Below are 9,029 nucleotides of genomic sequence, written 5' to 3' on the forward strand. Positions count from 1 at the left end.
CATATCTCAAAAACATAAGTTGATACAAATAGAAATATGATCTCAGGAATCTTTAGAAGGTGTTTTGCCACCTGACGCACCTATATTCCATTCTATGTTGTGTCACAGTTTTTCTTTGCGCATTAATTTTCAGGTGTGGTAACAGCACCATCTATGACGCAATTGATGTTGATGGACATTCCATCTCGGTTGCAGAGGACTGGTGTGCTTCCTGCAATGAGTGCCTTCCGCACTCCTATCCCCCCACACCCTGAAAGACAACTGGCAAAGGAATTTTAAGATGTTCTCCTGACCCACTAACAACCAAACATCGGTAGGGCAAAACAAGTACCAGCTGGGCAATAATACTAAGACAAATGTGAATCCTTTGCTAAAATATAAGATAAAAGCACAAAGGACTCTAAGCATTTCTGTGGCACAATTACCATGCACTTTATTACAATCTTAAGCACATAACTTAACCCTTTTTTGCTATAGTTGGGGGAATTTTTCCTTATGTATTAAAATGAATGGTTTCAGGCACTGACATCTTAGGAATAAAATAACTGTGTGCCTAAAATATTACTAATACTCGGGAAGTCCTTCCTGTGAAGGGGGGGAAAATTAAATATTGGCTTATCAACTATTTTTAAGTAAAAATATATCAGCTCTAGAAAATCCCATTTTGCTAGCACAGGCTCCTAAGGAGATTCCTTTTCTAACCTTACAGCCGATACTCTCGAGAGTTTTCTCACTTTACAAGTAAGACTGAAAAATCACCTTCTTACAAAACAATTTTAAACATTTTAAGTAAAAGGTGCTGAAATTCTACAATATTGTTTTGAATAATGGTAGCATTTTAGCCAGACTAGAGTTGTATGCAAAGCACAAGGCTATATAAGCTTTCAGGTCACTGCCAAGGTTGGCAGTTCCAATGGATTAAGCAGACCTGTGAGTAGATAAGGTTGCAACCCTTCAAAGATGTGCTTTGCAATCTAGGGGAAAAGGGTTGAGATGCAACACGCCATCAGTGATAATGTGAGATCCACCCTAAAGCTAGTGTCTTTCATGGAATTGAAAGAAAAAGGCATATGAGAAAGTGTGGCCTTGAGAAGAATTATCCCCACAAAGACGATCTGAAGGAGGGCTACCTTTAGGATAAGATAGAAAGTGTGGTCATAGTTTCTCTAAGTCATTAGGCACCATATGATGCTCTTCAAATAATGGGTTGCCCTTACCTCCCCAAGTCCAGCCAGAGTGATTATTCAGCATTTCTGAAAGAGCACTATGATATTATTAAAATATAGGATCCTTTCCTTTCTGATTACAGCTGGATTTTATTAATATGGCAGCAAGGTATTAAACCTGTATATCACCCTATGTGAATTTTGCAATGGTGAAAATGGTCCTTAAATAGGAGTTTAAAATATTTTTCAAGTATTTAGAGTCTCCAGCAATGAAAGTAACTACATAATGAGAAATGTATTATTTCAATTGAAAGTCTTTTATAGGAAAGTAATAGGTTTAGAAAAATCCTTAAGGCAAATAACTCTATTCTGATAAAAATCACAAGACTCTGAAATTGCTAGAGGATGACATTTCTCATTGCACAGCTTCTACCTAAGAAATTTCCCAAAGTTTAATGAGAAGTCACTCTCCTGTAGATTTCTATTAGCATCTGGTTATAATAATGCAAGAAAAATTAGATTCAGGAGTACCTTGCCCTAAAACCTCATGTCCTGGAACAGTTCTATGGTTGATCATTACCCGAGAGGCCAGCACTGTGGTGGGAAGCTCGTTCCCATCACTGGGAACTGGCACATAGCTCAGAAGGGATAGGGTGACATGGAGCACACAGAATGACCACTCAGATTACGTCTGTCATTGAAAACAAGGCCATTTTTGCAGTGCTGAAAATGAAGATGCTAATGCAGAGAAGGAGGGAAATATAAATGATTTCTATGGACTAGTTTATGACAGATGAGCAACTTGTCACTTGTCACTGAGATGGAAATTTTTTATAAGGGATCTACCTAGAAATAACCACACCTAAAAACATCATAGACTCTCTACTTAATTCAAACGTATGTGTGACCTTTTAGTCTGAGGATATATTTCCACATACTTCACATCTTTGGGAGGAGGGGGGACTGTCACCACTGTCTCTGCTCTACAGCTGGAGAGGTCAGTAGTGAAAGGAAAAAATAATGTGCTTAATATCACCAAGTTCAATCATCTCCAGGAGGTTGGAATTCACGTCCCCTAACCCCTGAGCCTGTTCTAACATTTACCAGGGCTTTTCAGCTTTATTTGGTTAATTCAGAATTGCTATTTTGACTTTGCAATAATTAAAAGAAACCTGAAAATCATCTGTCAATCAGGAAAATCAAATTGTTGACTTAATTGTTCAGAGCCTGTTGATACTTGGAAACACGTCTGCCACAAGATAAAGACATGAATGTAATTTGGTCACTGCAAAAGAAAAGAGATTGGATTTAGAAATTATATCCCATGCACAATTTTAAAATACACGTAAACAGAAAGAACAAAGAGTGTCACCCATCATGTCTTTATACAAAATGTTAAGTCAAACCCACTGCATCACCCAGGACAATGCACCCTGAGGAGAATTCAGAATGGAAAAAAACAGGATGGAGCATTCTGTGCTTTGGATAAATGGGCCCCTAGATAGTCAAGTTGCATGTCTAAGGAAGAGTTTTAATGACCCCAGATTCTAGCATCTTCCCACACATAGAAAAGCACTAAAATCATTAATTGAGATGTCTGTTCTTTGTGACTAGCAGTAATCTTTTTATGCTTAACTACATGTATTTCCCAGCCAAAAAAATATCATATATATACTAGCTCTTCCCTACTTATTTCGAACAGTTTCTCAGAGCTATCTGAAAGGCTGTCTCCTAGGCTATAGTCCTCAGTAAGGTCCCCGAATAAAACTGAAACTCACTGCTCTTACGTTGCGCGGGTTTTTTTTTTTTTTCAGTAGACAAATTTACTAAGTCATTACTTTCAAAAGAACACCTAAAACTCAAGGGAGCCATAAAACACAATATGGAAAACCCAGTAGGCTATGTTGCTTACAGAATTATTTGTGTCACGCGCCCTAAAACACCAAGAACTTACACTTGCGGATATCCCAGTGTCATTGGCTTAGAATAATTGTCTGTGACACCTGTTTCTTTGAAAGTTGGTAGAGTCAGCTTAGCTCTTAAGGATCAAAATGTTCAGTGGCTACTCTTTACCCTAGGCACTGCAGCTGAGAAGGAGGCAGCTGGGGGAGCCAGGAACTTGCCCAGCTGTGCCCTAAATCCAGGTGGCTGAGCCCAGCTTCAGCTCCTGGTCCTCATGTAACCAAGCAGGACCCTACGGGGCCTTCCCAGGACAGACCCCTCCCCCCATGTCCTCTGCTTTCACTCCTCTCTGAATTACCTAGATAACAGTATCTGATGCACATGGCCTGAGCCATTTTACACATGCCAAACCCCCCACCAAAGGGAAGATGTTAACCACTTGCAGATCATGAGCACGTAGCCCCCAGACCTCCTGGAGCCTGAGCAGTGATAAAGTTAACCCCTGTGACACTGCCCTGTTATCTCACTATCAAGCAATCAGAGAATTGTGCAAGGGTTGATCACATAACCTGGGACTCCCCTTCCTCACCTGGCCTTGAAAAATGCTTTCCTGAAACCTATTGGAGACTTCAAGTTTCTGAGAATTGATGCTGCCCAGACTCCTTGTCTGCAGGCTTATAATAAAGGCTGCCCTCCCCTTCCTCACAGCCCAGTTGTCAGTGGAGCGGCTTTACTGCGCTACAGGAGAGCGAGCAGGCTCAAGTTTGGTTCAGTAACACTCCCATCTGAACTCAACCCACCCTTCATACAGTGAAGCACTGGTTTTGATCTAACAATGTATACTGGCTGCATTCCGAGCATGGGATCCACGCATGAATGGACGCATGGCTAAAATAGCATCATCTGTCAGCCTCTACCTCCCTCCTCTGTCCACCAGAGACAAGGAAAGCCCCTTTGCACCATTAAATTAGTTCAAAGGGAGAGCACACAAGAGAAGAAATGACTTGCAAAAGAAAGATCCCTTCACTGGGCACCTTTATTCTCTTGCAGATTTAATTGCTGTGACACATAAAGGATACCTAATTACTGTTCCTTTTGATGTTTCAGTAACCGAAAAGTAATGTACTCATACTGCATGTACTATAGGTAAAAACTACAATATAAGGAGAAGGAGGGTGGAGTTTCTGCTTTCAAGGAGTTTACAGTCTAGAAGGTATACCAGCTGTGCACGTCTGACTGCACTGCAAGCTAGAAACGTGGAATCAAGTGCTGCAGGATAAGCCCAGACAGTGCTAAGGGAGGTCAGAGTGAGGGAGATTATTCCAGAAAGCAGAGGAGACTGAGAGATGGGATTGGCAGGGAGTCAGGGACAAAACAGGATTGAGCAAAAGAGAGGCTGGGAGGTTAGAATGGGCTCTGACTTGGGAAAGCTTCAGATACCAGATTAACCAAGGGGAGGGACTTTATTCCCTACGTGTGAAGAAGAAGAATGCTTTCCATGACTATGAGTTTTTCTGCTTAACCAGACACTGAAGGGGGGTGAGAAAGAAGAGCCCGTCTATAACTTAGATGGATGACTCCAGGGACAGCAAGGTGCTTGTACTGAATTGAATTAAACTGGGCGGGTTAAAGGCAGGAAAGTGTGGAGGTGGGAAGTGACTGCACGGGGGTGAGCAGTGAAGGTCTGGGCTAGGGGGTGGCAGTGGGACTGGAAATGCCCAACAGTGATCTCTTGAAATATATAAGCTCCCGTGTTATCTTGTGAAAGCACAGAAAAGATAAGAATAACATCCTGACCACAACAGAGGGACAGCAAAAGCAGACCCACTAAAAGGGGGCTTTTCTTCAGAAAAGGAGCTGGATACTGAGTGCCTACAGTCTGAGGGAGACCAGAGACCCAACCTCTTGGCTTCTTTTCCTTCATTCAAGATCATGCAGGAGGCAGGGTCCAAAGCAGCTTGGTCTTCATGGTTTGTATTCCTCACTATCTACACTGTGATGCCTATCTCCTGTGTGTTCACTGCATCTTGCCAAATGCTAGGGGAGACTGCATTCATCAAGACAGAGAAGGTGGAGGGGAGCAGAATTTGCCACACGTAAATATGTCTCTTTGGCATATGAATTATTTTAAGCTGGTTATTTTCTAAGAAACAGCAGACAAGGGGGAAAGCTCTGAAAATCAAGTACAAGTTACCCTTTTACAAGAAATATTTACATTTATAAGGGAAATCTCCACTTGTAAGCGTGTCTCCCTCACTGTACTGGGAAAAGAAAGATGACCAGATCTCTAGAGACTTAAATCTGCTAACGGCCTTACCCTGGCCTTACCCTTGTATACTGTGCTTTTCCTCGTCACCTCCTATGACTGGCTCTCCCCACCCTTGACATCCTCTTTCGTCTTTAGCTGAGAATGGTATTTAGGTGAGGGATTTGGCCATTTTGGTGAGTTACTCATTTTTCCTAGGTCTCTCCCATGTATACATGTTATTACACATTTGTTTGATCTTCTGTTAATCTGTCTCCTGTCAATTTAACTCTTAGACCTGTCAGAAGAAGCCAGAAGGGTGGAGGAAAATTTCTTCCTCCCAGACAAAGACATGGGCCCTTTAATATCACTGGGAATATACAACCCACAGGCTAAAATCAGGTTAATCCTCCCAAAGTAAAATGACGGTAATAATAGTAATAAGCATCATTTTATTGAGCACGTGTGCCAGTGCTCAATACACTTAACATGCTGTTTTAATATTCATAACCAGTCTTTGTGGCAGGACAGCCAAATTTTGTCTAAATTCTAAGATGTTCATTTTTTTCACATGTTAACATATCCGGGAGTGGGTGTTTTACAATCAATATATATATTTAATGTGAGAACAATGCTGCTCTTTTTGGTATATTTGGTTTGTTCCACTGAAAAGTTATTATTAAATGATGTCACTTGATAATGATGTCTTAGGATGAAGGAAAAGTGAAGATATTGTCTTCATTTTTTAAATGAGACTGAGGCAAATGTAGTGATGAGTTCTCAGCACTAGTAGGTGAGAAAGCAGATGAAAAAACCTGCCAGCTGTCTTAAAGGCTCTACTATGAATGACACTCTTCTATGGCATAAGAAATAGGTCATCCCCTTGCAAGGAAATTGCATGCAAGGATACTCAGCCATTGCACTAACCCGACCAAGCCATCAGCCATACTATGTTGGTATCCATTTATTCATTTGACGAGCAGTGATTCAGCACCTGTCTGCCCCACATTGTGCGGGCCATCATGCTTCTGGTAGCAAGAAAAGCTGCCTCTTTGCCCATGGAGCACAAAAAAACCAATGAGAGAGACAGACATCAAACAATAATGACATAGGGGCTTCTCTGGTGGCGCAGTGGTTGAGAGTCCGCCTGCCGATGCAGGGGACACGGGTTCGTGCCCCGGTCCAGGAAGATGCCACATGCCATGGAGCACCTGGGCCCGTGAGCCATGGCCGCTGAGCCTGCGTGTCTGGAGACTGTGCTCTGCAGCGGGAGAGGCCACAACAGTGAGAGGCCCGCGTACCGCAAAAAAAAAAAAAAAACCAAACAAACAATAATGACATAGATAAACATTGAATGGAAAACTATAAAGCATCACAAGCAAAAACACTACATGTTATGATACCATTCATCAGAGAGTCCAGATGTAGTCTGGGGTATCACGAACTGCCTTTCCTGAAGATGTTTTTTTTTTTTGAGCTCTTCTAAGGGATTCCACTAAGACTGGGCAAAGGAGCCCCCTGGGCTGGGACCTGCTAGGTCTGGAATAATACAGGAGGAAGCAGACTATTCCATACCATGGAAATTGCATGTGCAAAGGCCCTGAGGTGAGCATTTGCTCATGCTGAGTTTGAGATCTAGAGAGAAAGTCAAGGAGGTTTGAAGGGGAGAGTCTGCACGTAATGAGACCAAATAGGCTTGCAGATCATGGTGAGGATGTGGCTATTTATACTAAGAACAGTGGGAGGCAGCTACTTTTTTTACTTTAAAATGTCTGAAGTCATATGGTGAGAGTTGAGTGTGGAAATAATTTCTGTTTTATTTTATCAATGTAAATTTAAATGTGATACAGTATCACCAGGTGGGAGGCTCTTTCAAAAGAGTTGGGGCTCATCTCTACAGATATCCTAGAAGTAAATACGTGGTCTGTAACAAGTATATGTTACATGTCAATTCATAGGCCAGGACTAAACCATTAATTCTTCTACTGAGCCATTTGATACTCATCAGTAGCCCCGTGACCAGACTCAATTTCAGGTACAGAGAGGTGTTCCCATGTGTGAGAGAACAGTCATAGTGAACTTCAGGTCTGGATTATCCCATTTAGAAAGGGACAGCCACTTAGGGTGAATCTGTGTTTTTGCTGAGAATAGTGTCACTGGCTTCTTATTGATATAAGACAGCAACAAGTACAAAATAACAGGCTGTCTTTCCTTTATGAAGGCAGACTGCAGTGTAGGTGTCAGCCACAGAGTAGGAGGTGCTGAGCAGTAATAAGACTGGCCCTCATCCTAATGACTGGAAGTGACAGAATTCATCAGAGGGAGGAGGCTGGCTCTGAGGCTCCCACCTGAGCAAATATTAGGGGAATCACCCACCGTGCCTGTCTTCCAGCCAGAAGCCACTCTCTTCCTGAGGTCTAAACCATGACTGGAGGACCAGGCTAAACAAATTTGCAGTAGAGGTGGAGTGAGTTAGGAGTTTTATCCAATTAATGGACCTTAAAATCAGCAGTTATCTCATACAGAACTGGTGGGAATATCAACTGTTTCTATCTTTTGGAAAACAATGTGTCAAGGTGTATCAATAGCCTTAAAAATGCCCATGCATTTTGAACCCATAATTCTATTCCTAGAAATGTATCTTAATGGAATAATCAGCAATATACAATGTTCACAGTCTCATTATTTACAGTGCCAAAAAGTCAGAAATAGTTTATAGATCCAGTCATGGAAAAATGATGGAACAACTATAGCATGTGCAGAGGGTGAACTATTTTGCAGCCACTGAAAATCATATCTTTAAAGAACATTTGATGGCATAGGAAAACATAATCCATCAAGTTTAAAAAGCATTTTACAAAACTGTATATACAGTATAATTTTAAATACACCTCTACACACACATTGTAATAGGACAAATGATAATAGTGATTATATCTAAATGCTAGTTGCTTGCTTTTTCTATACTTTATTTTCTACAATGGCCAGGAAAAGTTTTTAAAAACAGTAGAAAGTACAGGAAAATAATGGACCCAAAATTAACTGTTGTTTTTGCTTCAAATATTTAATGAAGGAATAGAATGTTCTAGATGAAGTTTGAGTCCACTTTGTTCCTAGTTCCAGACCCCTCTCTTCTTGAGAATGCATCCGTCTAATCTGTGTTTGTATACTTTTCTACACATTATGCTTTCATAAACATCATGTAATATGTTTATTTATATAAATTTTATCACACTGCCACTTACTTTTTTCACTAACTTTAGATTTTTGATAGCCATTCAGGTTGCTATGTATTGAAATAATTCATTTATTTTAACTGCTGTAGAGTATTCATCAAGTATACCACAATTAATTATTCCATTCCCTTATTCACAGACATTTGTTTCCAATTTTTAGCTATTACAAATAATGCTGCAATGCAGAGCCTTCATAATCAGAAAAAGGTCATTAAGTATAAAAGAAGGAGAAAAGTGATGGAGGATACTGCCAAGTCTAGAGAAAGGAGCGCTTCTGCTTCCCAGACTCGGGTTTTTTACACATTGCCCCAGGCCCTCCGGAGGCCACCGGCCTCAGGACTCTCTCGTGCTATGAAGACATCTGAAGGCCCAGAGGTCCTTAACCAGGCACCCTCTGTCCTGCCCTGGACCTTGGCATTAATACCTTCTAATGCTTGGACACCTACAACTATATGCCTGACATGCCTCTTCCCAGAAGTA

The sequence above is a fragment of the Mesoplodon mirus genome (genome assembly GCF_964341445.2).
Source record: "Mesoplodon mirus genome assembly, chromosome: 5".
Taxonomy (NCBI): domain Eukaryota; kingdom Metazoa; phylum Chordata; class Mammalia; order Artiodactyla; family Ziphiidae; genus Mesoplodon; species Mesoplodon mirus.